General features: G+C 39.6%; 1 non-coding gene across 1 annotated transcript; it reads left to right on the top strand.

Annotated features, from left to right (window-relative positions):
• The first annotated feature begins 5,943 nt into the window (after positions 1-5,943).
• LOC136742594 (U5 spliceosomal RNA) lies at positions 5,944-6,058 on the top strand. The gene has a single exon (XR_010814965.1). It is a non-coding gene; the product is annotated as a U5 spliceosomal RNA (small nuclear RNA).
• Positions 6,059-12,831: the final 6,773 nt, after the last annotated feature.

Here is a 12,831-nt window from a genome sequence, read left to right as displayed (position 1 = left end):
GGGCTGACCTTCTAGCTTGACCGTATCTTTCTTAAGTATACAAGAGAGAAAAACAGGTGTAAGAAAATAATTTCTAATTTTCCTTCTACACATATATACATACATACATACATATGTAGCGTTATGTTGGGTGTATTTGGATAAGAGCATTTGGGCTCTGAGCTGAAGCACTGATCTAAAGAAGACCTCTCCCCCCCCAAAGTTATCAGATTTCCTTAGCTCATCAGCTTGGAACTGGTTTGCATCAAAGTGACAGTTTTGGGGAGGATGGCACCGAGAAGAGGCCAAATAGTTTGGAATTCTGCTATGAGATGTCTGGAGAAAGGGGCCTGTAGGTGATAAAAACTCTTTGAAGTGGATGAGAGCCGAAATCCCGACATAGAGCTACGAACCCAGGCCAACCGGCATTTCCAAAAGATGGCATGGATTGACATCAGTCATAAATAAAGCCTCCCTCCAATAGGACACTGGGGGCTGAAACTGAAATCCAATCTCAAGAACTCAGGGACCAATCACCTACTGATCTGACAGACTATAAGGAACAGCGGACAGTCTTTCTCTCTCTCTCTCTCTCACCTGAACCAGAAACTCGCTGCCACAGCTCAACCTGTAGCTCTGTTGCCAGAACCGGAATCAGAAACCAACCAAGTCTTTGCCGGCAACAGAAGAGTTAAACTGGGAGAAGGAGATTGAGCCGTACGAAGAATTCTTTTAAAGGACTTTATTAAATAAATAACTTCACAGACCCACCTGATCAGTGGAGTTTTACAGCTGGACAATTGACTAAGTCGACTGAATACGAAAGTGTCAGTCACTTAAATAGCTATTTGAGTCTTAAGAAACTTGACCCTTGGAACAAACAGGGCCCTGCTTTCCTCAAAGACTTCGTCTTCAAGTAACTACGGTGGAACCATGCTTACAAAGAAGATTTTGTGCACAACCTTGGAGCCTTCAAACCAGTGGAAAATCTGTTTGGAAAAGACTCTACATTCGCGAAACCCCAACTTCCAGGTGCATCGACTGAGTGGAAGTTCTTGGACAAAGCCGAACCGGACTGCCTTTGTTCCAAACCACACGGACCTTGTGCCGTGTGCTGTTATCTGAGCCCGAAGCCAGACAGGCCTCTCTGCGACGAAGTTCACATAAGTTTAACAGTTTGGAGTTTGTGATTCATGACATTTGAGAAATCAATTAGAAATGTTAATCTGTGATTCATAACTCTAGAATGTGTAATATCATTTAGTTTTCTTAAATATAAATGTGAGTTGCATTAAACTGTTTTGTTGATAATTTTAGAAATAAAATCTGTCAACGCCGAGAAATATCTTCTCATTCCTGTTTAACTGTTTAGTCTGAAATTGACACAAGTTAATAGACATTAGATTATTGGTGGCCCTGCCTATCCTTAATCATTGAATAATAATCAGTTAAGGGAAATTGTGGTAACAAATAGGATCTTTCTCGGCACCTAAACGTAAATGAGACTGATATATATATAACGAGAAGTTACCTGACATAAATACTAACCTGCGTAGTTATTTAATGTCTGACTAATAATACTAACGAGAGACTCACCTTCGTCTTACTAACCGGTATTGTAGTCAATGTGTTTATAACCTTTTTTGTTTAACGATTTGTTAAACGGAATGTACGTGCTCTGTGATGTCATAGCAGTAAGCTGAGAGAGGCTCGTCATGTCATCGCTGAGCTGGCTGGCTGGCTCTCTGTGTGTGTGTGTGTGTGTGTGTGTGTGTCTCTGTCTGTCTGTCTGTCTGTCTCTCTCTCTCTCTCTTACTCTCTCTCTCTCCCTCTCAATTCAATTCATTTGTATTGTCAAAGCAATTGGACATGCATACATACATACATACATATATATGGAAAATAAACAATATGTGTACATCTCTTTCTGCATTAGTGGTGCCCTCACAGATGTGCAAGTTACATGACAGACAGACAGACAGACACACACACACTTTCACACACAGACAGACAGACACAGACACACACAGAAACACACACACATACTTTGACAGACAGACAGACAGACACACGCATATTATGGGTCTTTGTTGGGTAGTGAAATGGGTAGCATCAGTCGCAGTGTGGGTAATGTCAGGGAGCCAATCATAGTCCCCGTTATTTGCATATCGCAAAGCATTCTGGGAAAAGCAACTAAACACGTTTAGTCATGTATTTGTCCATAGTTTACACATGAGATGAAAGAGACAGTATGACGTATTGAGCACCTGGGATTCCTCATGTGTATGTGAGGGGCAGAGGAACCGGATCCCAAGTGTGCGTCCCAGGTGCTATAGGTTTCAAAGCATGCAGGGGAATAGGCACCCCACCCTGACACTTATAGAAGACTGGATAGGGAGATATAAATAGCAATGGGGAGACTCTTGTACTTGGTGTGGCTCTATCCATATAGTGGGGCCAGCAGGTGCAGCAATAGAAGCTCAGCCTGGGGAGACTGGATTTAGCATTTCCTCTCCATTTTGATAACTATCCATAATCATTTCTGCAAAATACTTCTATGATACCTATGTATGTTTTTTACTTGTACTATATTATACTATCAAGTATAAGTGTACACATACAATGTGACCTGTTACATTAATACAGAGGCCACGGAAGGCCAGATCACTAATAGCCACTGTCCCCTGATATTACACTTTTTTACAATCACTTTGGCACTCATTTCAGAACCTTGATGTCATTTTTCAAAACTCTAGACACTAAACTCACACCCGATGATCAAAATGCACATTTTTCAAAACTCTAACACTTTTTTACAATTGCTTGGATACAATACACATCAACCTCAGATCATTTGTTCATTGAACTAAAATGACACAACTTAACATCAAAGTATTACCATTTCAAAATGCAATTCACACATTACATCTGAGATCACTGTCTATTCATTTCATTACAAAGATCTAACTATCAATTGATACAGCTGCTCAAAATGATAAGTGACTGTTGCATTATTCTTAATGCATAATTTTATGGAAACTGACAAACAATATTCCATGTTTCGATCATGAAAGTTTCAGGATAATGAGATCCATTGACATCAATAAACGAGGAGCATGAACCAGTTGGACTACATTATCTATGGATGTAATATTTCATCATCATTCATCATCATGTAGCACTTTTCCACACCATGTTTGCAGTGTGGAAGGAAAGTTAGAATTTTTTTCTCTAATACCTGTTTTTCTCTCTTGTATACTTAAGAAAGATAAGGTCAAGCTAGAAGGTCAGGCCAGAAGGTAGTTTGATTTCTGTTTGTTATTTACGATGAGAATCTTGGAGACAATGTCAAACAGTATGATTGAAGTGCCTGCTCCCTAATCCATGTGTTGATCTATGAACTCTGTCCTATAATGATATAAATTCTGCTTAGCTAACTTTTAAGATAACATAGTAATGACTTTCTGATTATAACCAGCTCTTTGATTTTTGTGTATAAAAGCTCTGACTGTTAAAATGAAGGCAGAGCGACTTTGGGATCTACTTGAGTCACTGTTCCTCTCCACGCTGCGTGTATTAAAGGCATTGCAACTAACGCTCCAACCTGGTTGAAGATGATTGTTCTTCCACATCAGATTTGACATTACTGTATGTATGCAGGCCCTTGTAATTGCTTTTCCAATACTGCCAACTGGTTATTGATGATTGATTTCACATTGTGGTACGAGTATCGAGTGAAATGAGTGCTATCCACCCCAGCAACACAGTGATAACATGGAGCCGGCAAGTCATCCAGGTCACAATAGAGGTCAAGCAGTGGGAGGAGGAAGACGTGGTGGTCAAAGGAATGGAAGGGGACATGCACCCCTTCTGAGAGGTGGTCGTGGGCCTCGTCATAGAGGAGGGCTTAGGCCTCACCAGAGAGGCAGCCATGGGCCTCATTTGAGAGGTGTTGGGGGAACGTGGTAGAGGACAAGGCCACGGACCAGACAGCGGCAGCAACAGCAAATAGTGTCCAGTGAAATCCGAGAAATAGTTGTAGAGCATGTTGTAAATCATGGCATGACCATGACTGAGGCAGCTACAATGATTCAATCAAACCTCAGAATCAACTCAGGATCAACTGTGGCCTCAATCATCAGAAATTTCCGTACTGAGAAGCGGCAAGTCTTCAGCATGCACTAAACATTAGGCTACTCTCAACTGTCAAATGACTGTATACTGCATACCAATGTGTAGCACAGAGTATAGTGTGCCTTTTGAAAGAAATGCAGACAGAGTGAAGCAGCTGATGACTGAGTATGTTCAGGTATGTTCAGTTTCAAGATGCCTCTTGTGAAAAATGGTTGTGAGAACCTGAACCTGAACACAGGGCTGATGGAAATTCAGAAGTACAGTAATCAATCCTTTGTTTTACACTAAGCCAGGTGAGGAACACTGCAGTTGACATTTTACTGTAGTTTTGTTCTTTTTTGTAGCTAATTATTGTTGCATGGCTTCAAAGAAACCTATGGTGTGATTTGATTGTATTGCATCAATACATTTCAGATTTTGTTCAATGATTCCACTGTGTCTGTAGTATTCTCTCTACTAGTCCTTTTACAGTGATGTATTTATGTGTAGTACCATAATGAAACATGTATCACATATTTTGTACTACAATATTTAATGATTGTACGAACAACTACACAGTGAAACTATCGGTATCTTCTGTGTGGGTGATCTAAATAAATGTTACTATGGTATTTCATGATAAATGAATTATTTGAACCAACAAGTCTGCAAGTGCAAGGTTTCTTTAAAGATATGAATGCACAATGCAATGTTTTGAACATTGGACAGCCTGTGTTACAAGTGATGACCGTTTTGAGTTTTGTGTCTAGAGTTTTGAAAAATGACATCAAGGTTCTGAAATTAGTGACAAAGTGATTGTAAAAAACTGTATATTCATCCTATTTAATGTGCTCTTTTAAAATGTACTTTTCTTTTTTATGTTGCCATTTCTGTTCTACCAATGTTTCAGTTGTTAGCCAAAGATTGACAGAGTACATCTCATACACACAGGCCAGACAGCAAGGATTTCTTTTTGAAATTCAATTACAAATGCTGCATGAACTCATCAATACGATTAGAGCTCCTGAAAGCAATATAACTAACTCACTCTACAGCATCTCATTAGCAGTGAAAAGAAACCAAGAAAGTTGGGACAGTCGACTGTTTACCACTATGTAACATCACCTTTTCTTTTAATAACACTTATTAAGCACTTGGGCACTGAAGACACCACTTGGTTAAGTTTAGCAAGTGGGATTTCCCCCCATTCATCCATTATGCATTTCCTCAGCTGCGCAACTGCACAGGGCCTTCGTTGTCTTAATTTGCACTTCATAGTGCGCCACACATTCTCAATTCGGAGACAGGTCAGGACTGCAGGCAGGCCATGCTAGCACCCGCACTCTCTGCCTACGCAACCATGCGCTTGTAATCTGGGCAGAATGTGGTTTGGCGTTATCCTGCTGAAAAATGCAGGGATGTCCCTGGAAAAGACGATGTCTGGATGGCAGCATATGTTGCTCCAAAATGTGTACATCTCTTTCTGCAAAAATGGTGCCCTCACAGATGTGCGTGTTACATGACAGACAGACACTCATACACACTGTCACACCCACACACACACACACACTTTCACAGACAGACACACGCACACACACTCACTTTCACACAGAGACAGACACACAAACACAGAGACAGACACACACACACTCACTTTCACACAGAGACACACAAACACATACACTCACACAGACACACACACACATACATACATACATACATACATATATAAGGAAAAGAAACAATACATTTAAAAATCACAAAAAGATGTAATAAAGTACAGAAAATCTAAATGTAATAAAATGTGATCTTTAATACACACAAATATGTATGGCTGGTCGGATGCGTCTTGGACTCGGGTTCCTCTTCATTACGTATAATGCTTTTGCCTTTTGCTATAGCTTTCCGTGGAGGGGATCGTGGGTGAGTTTGTACCATTCTTGGGAGGCTCTGCCTTGTTGGGGCGGAGCTGTGATCCAGGTGAACAGCAGATCGGACATAGGTGGGCATGTGGGCGGAGGAGGAAGGCCGGTCAAGCAAATAAGCTTGCTAAGGTACGCAGCAGCAGCAAGCAGCCCCACCATCCAGTCAGCCAGCCAGTCTGGCTGGCAGTGACTGAGTGGTTGACAGACGGCAAGCAACGGAATGTACGTGCTCTGTGATGTCATAGGAGTCACCTGAGAGAGATGTTTGTGATGTCATCGCTGAGCTGGCTGGCTCTGTGTGTCTTGCTGGCTGTGTGTGTGTGTGTGAGAGAGAGAGAGACTTTTTGACTTTTATCAGACTTCATTGCCTGTTTGCAACACGCAATAATTCATACAAAAGAAAATAAATAAATAAATAAAAAATAGTGTTCCCCTTTGTTTGTCTCCCCCCAACAAGCATTAACTCCGCCACTGATCTGTACACTTTTAAAGAAAGCAACCCAATACACACAACAAAACAACCATCAAATACTAAACCCTATAAATGAATTACATAATAAAAACCAACTCCCCGTCATACAATTCACAAAGAGCATCATTAATACACCAGACCTGTTCAAAACTCTCCAAATCATTCATCAGCCTGTAATAGTTAAACTCTAGTCTGACTCTGCACTTGACCAGCATGGCAAACACTCTCACTGCATCCTCACTGCCCTCCCCACACACTCTGTTCTTCCTAGTCTTATAGACGGCCATTTTAGCCTGGCCCAGCAAGAAGTTTACCAGCTGGTCCACATGTTTGGTCTTTCTGGTGTATCGCGCCCCTAAAATAAAAACCTTTGTGTTAAAAATCAGGTTAAGATCAGTAAAAAGACGAGTTAAAAGACTAAAAATGGGTGACAACCGAGAGCAAGTGCTGAAACAGTGAAACACGGTCTCTCTCTGAGCACAGAATGGGCAGGCGTCGGACACAGCAGGGTTAAGAACAGTAATAAAAGAATTGACAGCAATAATGGTGTGTAACACCCTCCACTGCAGATTGCCAGCTCTCTTATTGAGGGGGGCTTGTACAGGCTTCTCCAGGCGGGCGCAGTGTCTTCCCCCAGCCCCAGCCTGTAAAGTAATTTTAGGAATCACAAAGAAACAGTTGAAAGTGCTAAATAAGTATTTTGATGCACCATATTAATTTAGGAAATTTACATGTTGTTTTTCATCAGCTTCTGTATCTGATGGCTCCACATCACTGGCTGGATTGACAGCAACGACACTCTAAAAAAAGAAGTGTTAAGTTTGAGCATTCAGGACTTGTTTTGAAGATCCTGAATATCACTGGTCCACAATTTATCTGTGAAACTATGGGTTAATCTCCATATACAAAATACTTTTCACACACACTTTAAATTTACAACTAAATTTACATGTTGATGTCTTTCGTCAGCTTCTGTATTTGATGGCTCAATATAACTGGTTGCATTAACAGCAACGGCACACTACAAGAAAATAACATTATATTTAAACATTCAGGACTGGTTTAGCATCACCTCGAATATCCCTAGCCCTTGAGGTCGATTGTTATTGTGGTCTTCAAGACCAGTGCTTCTCAACCTTAGTCCTGGAGGAGGCCCACTGTCTGCTGATTTTCATTACAACAACATTGTAGGTTATATCAGTGACTGTGGTCCTAAAGTACCCCTATGCCTGCTGTTTTTTTTCCAGTTGAGCTCTTAATTACCTAATTGGCTTAACTGAAGCCATTTAACCCTTTTCCCAGGTCTTTGGTTGTTGATGAGTTACAAAGAGCTGGATTGTGGCCCGCCATGACTGGAAGTGAAGAACACTCACTCTAGGCCTTTAACTTAATGTTCATATGTAGGGGCCTATCCATCTGATTTGTTTTTGCACATTTATTAACAGAAAAATTGATGGTACGTGAAATCATCTGAGCTGAAAAATATAATGTTCCACCAATAATAAAGTAAATGTATTAATTAAAATTATAGAGATAATAGAATGTTCACAGATTATTAGTTCAGAAAATAAAATATTTTTTTATATCTTAAATAGAATTAACACTCAAATCAGTTGTAGGGTAAACAAGGTCTATTTTTTGGATTGATTTTATAATTATACATGTATGGCTGCATGAAGCTTACCTGAGAATCTGATATTTTAGTAACTTTGTTGCTTCTTGTTGGGTAGTCCACGTTTGCCGCCGTTCTTTTTCTGTAAATGTAAATCAAAAGGCAATAATTACATACTGTAATTAAAATACAAAAAGTATAAACATTGTATTATTATTTTTGTATCCTGTTTCACCATCTCGATGCTGTTCTTTTTGGAATTGCATATCTAGGTTTACATAAATACTGTTTATAAGATTGTAAACTCATCATCCAAATTTCTTCATTTGCCAAACTTTATGTAGTGCGCTTGCAGTTTCAGAAGAAGAAAAAAAACTGTAACAGATGGGATATGTAGTACTTTATACTCGAGTGGTCTATGCGATTACACCCTGTTGGTGTTATTAAGAACGCCAAGTACCAGAATGCAGAGCGGGACTGTTTTTTGTGCCGTGACTTGTCGGGGGAAAAAGGCGCAGAAAAAACGGACGAGAAGGTGAAGGTAGTATGGCGGTGATGCACGCGTTGGTGAAGTGGGAAAGCGGGGTCGACAAAGACTCTTACAGCGTGATTCCCACTGCTTGCTTTCGCAATTTTGATTTATTCAGCATTGCTGATGATGACGAAGAGACGACTCGAAACTTCAGAGCAGAGTGGAGAGACACGAACAAACCTCCAAAAGGTGGATGGCCTGTCCATGAAGCGCAGATCATTATGACTGGTAACAATGTTTATTAAAAAAAAAAACATTAAAGTCTTTACATGCTATTTGATATATACAATCACAGTATATTTGAAATGAATGTTTAAGTTATTAATGTGTTGTACTTCTAACATACTCTTATAACATGGTAGGTGGTGGTGAGGGCGCTAAAAACTCGTCATACTTGACTGGCATTTGTAAGAACGATTTATTGTGTGTTGTGCTTTACAATAAAATCCCCCAAATCACAAAATAAATTAAACCAGATATAATTTAACTTCAGTTTTGATTCAGTGTTGGCTGTTCATCTTAATTTGTATGGTCAAAGCACAGTATTTTTATGACAAATAAATATAATCCCCAAATATCTGTGGACATAATGCAGGGTTTTATTTATTTTATTTTTATTTTAGGAAAAGAAGGCGAACTAAGAAGAAAACTTAATGACCTAACAAAAATGCCCTGTCCTAAAATGAAGAGAGTACCTAAACCAAACAAAAAACTTCAAATTTCAGATGATAGTGACCTTGATGAACCACAGTTACCGGTGAGATAATTACTGCAAATATTAAATAAATGTATTGCAGGATTGTTTTTCTTTAATCATATTCATATATATATATTTTTTCATTTTAAACTCTTTTCCTCTCTGAATACAGCACAAAATAAGAAAGAAAACCGATGGAGCTTCAAGAATTAGATCCCGTCATATTCTACAGACATTTAAAGAGTCCAGTGAAGTTGAGCTACAGCAAAACGTTAAGCAGCTCGAAAAGGAAAACACAAGACTTAAAAATGAAAACCAATGTCTTCGAAACCGTATGGTTGATGGTAAGTTTTTTTATTTATAGCAAATAATTCCTTACCTTGATAAATGTTATTCTTCAGTAATTTAGATTCCAGAGTAATGTATTATAGTTGATCATACTGAAGTAATCTAGAACCACAATACAGACTCTTAATGTGCACTGTCTAATAGTTTAATAATACTGATTATTAAATAAAGTTTTTCAACATAACTTCATAATCCTACATTAATGACTATATGCATTACATTAGACCTGGTAATTCTTGTATTTTATCTCTTTTATTTTTTTGTAGCTAATGTTAATGACCCACAAAAAGGTCAGTTTGCCAATAACATAGAGCAAGTCTCTCAAGTATAATTGCAGGCATTGATGGTTTTGTTTTCACTTTGTATTAAATATATTACTAGAAATGATTATCATTTAATACTAAGATTTTTTCTCCAGAGATTCCAGACCTTTTGGACAATCTGAAAAAAATTGTAACAAAAGCCACATTTATCAGCAATGAAGACAAAAGTGTGTCACCATCAAGTGGTTCTGACAGCCCCACAGCAAATTGTTCTGAATCTGACAAAGAATCACCAAAACAGGTATAACACTCTTGGTCTACAATATTACAAAGACAAGGTAAAAATATATATATTGAAAACAAATATTGGTTGTAAACAATCTAATGATGCTACATTATCAGTTATATTCATAGTTATAGTTGATAATAAGAATGTAATTGAATTATGGGTGTCACAGATTCACTGACTTTATTATGTCTGTAAATTAATAAACTTAGAATTGAGACATACTGTGGTCTTTAATAACACATTTCTGTAACAAAATCACAGCCTTACTGATAATGTATTCCACTTAACACAATATAAGAATAGTTTGGGGATAAACTTGTTTTTTATTTACCATTGTCTTTTAGGTGGAAATATTCCCAGGCACTGGAGTTTACATTGACAAACTGTCCTGGATCCTTGCAGAGAGGTGCAGCACGAATACGTCATATGCAAGAACCCTGACGGTTGCTGTCTTTGACTTTCCAACATTACTAAAGAGCAATCTTCGTGGTGGTGGCAGCAAGAGAGATCCAACTTCGGAGACATTAAGATCCTCATTGATGTTATTGAGGATCATATACAGCTGCCTTCGGAAGGACACGACGTGTTTCAGTTGCGGGGCTTTGCAGCCCAGCGGGACCCTCTTAATGCCGGACATCAGCTGCCCGAGCCGGTGCGGATGAACGGAGGGACGTTAGACAGCGTTACCTTCCGGGCAGGAGCAGCGAGCGGCAACACCGGGGTGAAAGTGTCGTCTAACACTGTGCCATTAGCCACTAGCTGATTGAGCAGATCAGTGGTTTTTAAGAAGATAACAATGGCAGCAGACTTGATATTTTCACACCCTGCTACCTCCCCAACCGCTAACACACACTGCTCTAGGGGGCAGAACTGCACCGGAGCGATCTTGACTCCATGGCGTCGGGTCAGTTTTTCTTATCAAAGACGCATTCAGGGGGTCCGACCCCCCGACCCGGGAAGAACTACCGGTACTCCCCCCTCCCCTCCCCTGTTCCCCCACAATAAGAAAAGCACTGAAAACAGAAGACAAAATAATGTCAGTAAAACTTTATTTTAGCAATTATGGAGGGGAAGAACTGCAAATAGCGGGTCCCCACTAATTATCTAACTTACCAACAACGTTTAAAATTAGGTCTTGCGAAGCTGCCAAATAATGCTGTATAATCGTATGTGTCTTCATACACCGGCTGCTATAGTCTGATAGCTTTGATTATATATACATATTTTCTCGTGAACCACAAATGCTATTTGCTTGATTTTTACAGAGTATGTTATAAATACCATTGTTATGAAGCCTGACAAATTGTATGCTGTAATTATGAATATTTTCAAATCATTTGTTTGTTTTTCCTAACATGTTACAAATGTTCCCTATGTGAAAGATGCATTATATCTTAATAACGTCTAAACAATTAAAGATATACAGATTATTATTTTCGGTAAAGTTATAACACATTGCTATTAACTATGTGTGTCAGTAAAAGTTTAAAAAATCCTAATAATTTTTTATTGATCCTGCAAAATAGGTGTTTAGGGAACATTTGTAACATTAGGGTTACGATTTGCCATGGACGCGGAATGAGTTTGATTGCGATGTTAAATGGGGTTTAAAGACGCAGTCGCCTCGGTGCTGATTACTATTGCTGTGTTTCTCCACTTCTACTCCATGCTTGGGAACGCCCACATCCAGTGACGTCAAAACCGGTGGAAAAGCGGGCCGGTTCAAAAAAGATCAGCTGGATCCCAGGCCGAGCAGCAGCTCCGGCTCCAGCACCGGCACCATGTCGCTGGAAAAGCGCTAAGTGAGCTCACAGTGAGCTCAGTGTAATGTCTGCTCTGGTGAGCTCACAGTGTGACCTAGTCGTGAGTTCACGTCTTCACTGGGTAGTCCTTGACAACTTAATTGACTCAAATCTTGGGCTTAATTGGTCAAAATGACCATTGGTTGAAGGTACTCAGGGACTGATGTGTAGAGAGACTTATTAAACCTGCAGGATTGTGGTTTTCCCAGATCAGAATTAACCAGATCACCACAAAGGAACATGGTAGGTGCTATTGCAACACAGATTACACAAATACATTGAAATCCAAGTTTGCAGTGGTCCTTGGGCCATTGTGTGGTGATCCAGATCACTTCAGCAGGAATTTTGCAGTGGTCTGGACTACAACTCTCTCTCTCTCTCTCTCTCTCTCTCTCTCTCTCTCTCTCTCTCTCTCAATTCAGTGCATTTGAATTGTCAAAGCAATTGGACATGCATACATACATACATACATATACACTCACCTAAAGGATTATTAGGAACACCTGTTCAATTTCTCATTAATGCAATTATCTAACCAACCAATCACAGGGCAGTTGCTTCAATGCATTTAGGGTTGTGGTCCTGGTCAAGACAATCTCCTGAACTCCAAACTGAATGTCTGAATGGGAATGAAAGGTGATTTAAGCAATTTTGAGCGTGGCATGGTTGTTGGTGCCAGACGGGCCGGTCTGAGTATTTCACAATCTGCTCAGTTACTGGGATTTTCACGCACAACCATTTCTAGGGTTTACAAAGAATGGTGTGAAAAGGGAAAAACATCCAGTATGCGGCAGTCCTG

Source organism: Amia ocellicauda, unplaced genomic scaffold (assembly GCF_036373705.1).
Source record: "Amia ocellicauda isolate fAmiCal2 unplaced genomic scaffold, fAmiCal2.hap1 HAP1_SCAFFOLD_74, whole genome shotgun sequence".
Lineage (NCBI taxonomy): Eukaryota > Metazoa > Chordata > Actinopteri > Amiiformes > Amiidae > Amia > Amia ocellicauda.
This window is presented reverse-complemented; position numbering and strand designations above follow the sequence as displayed.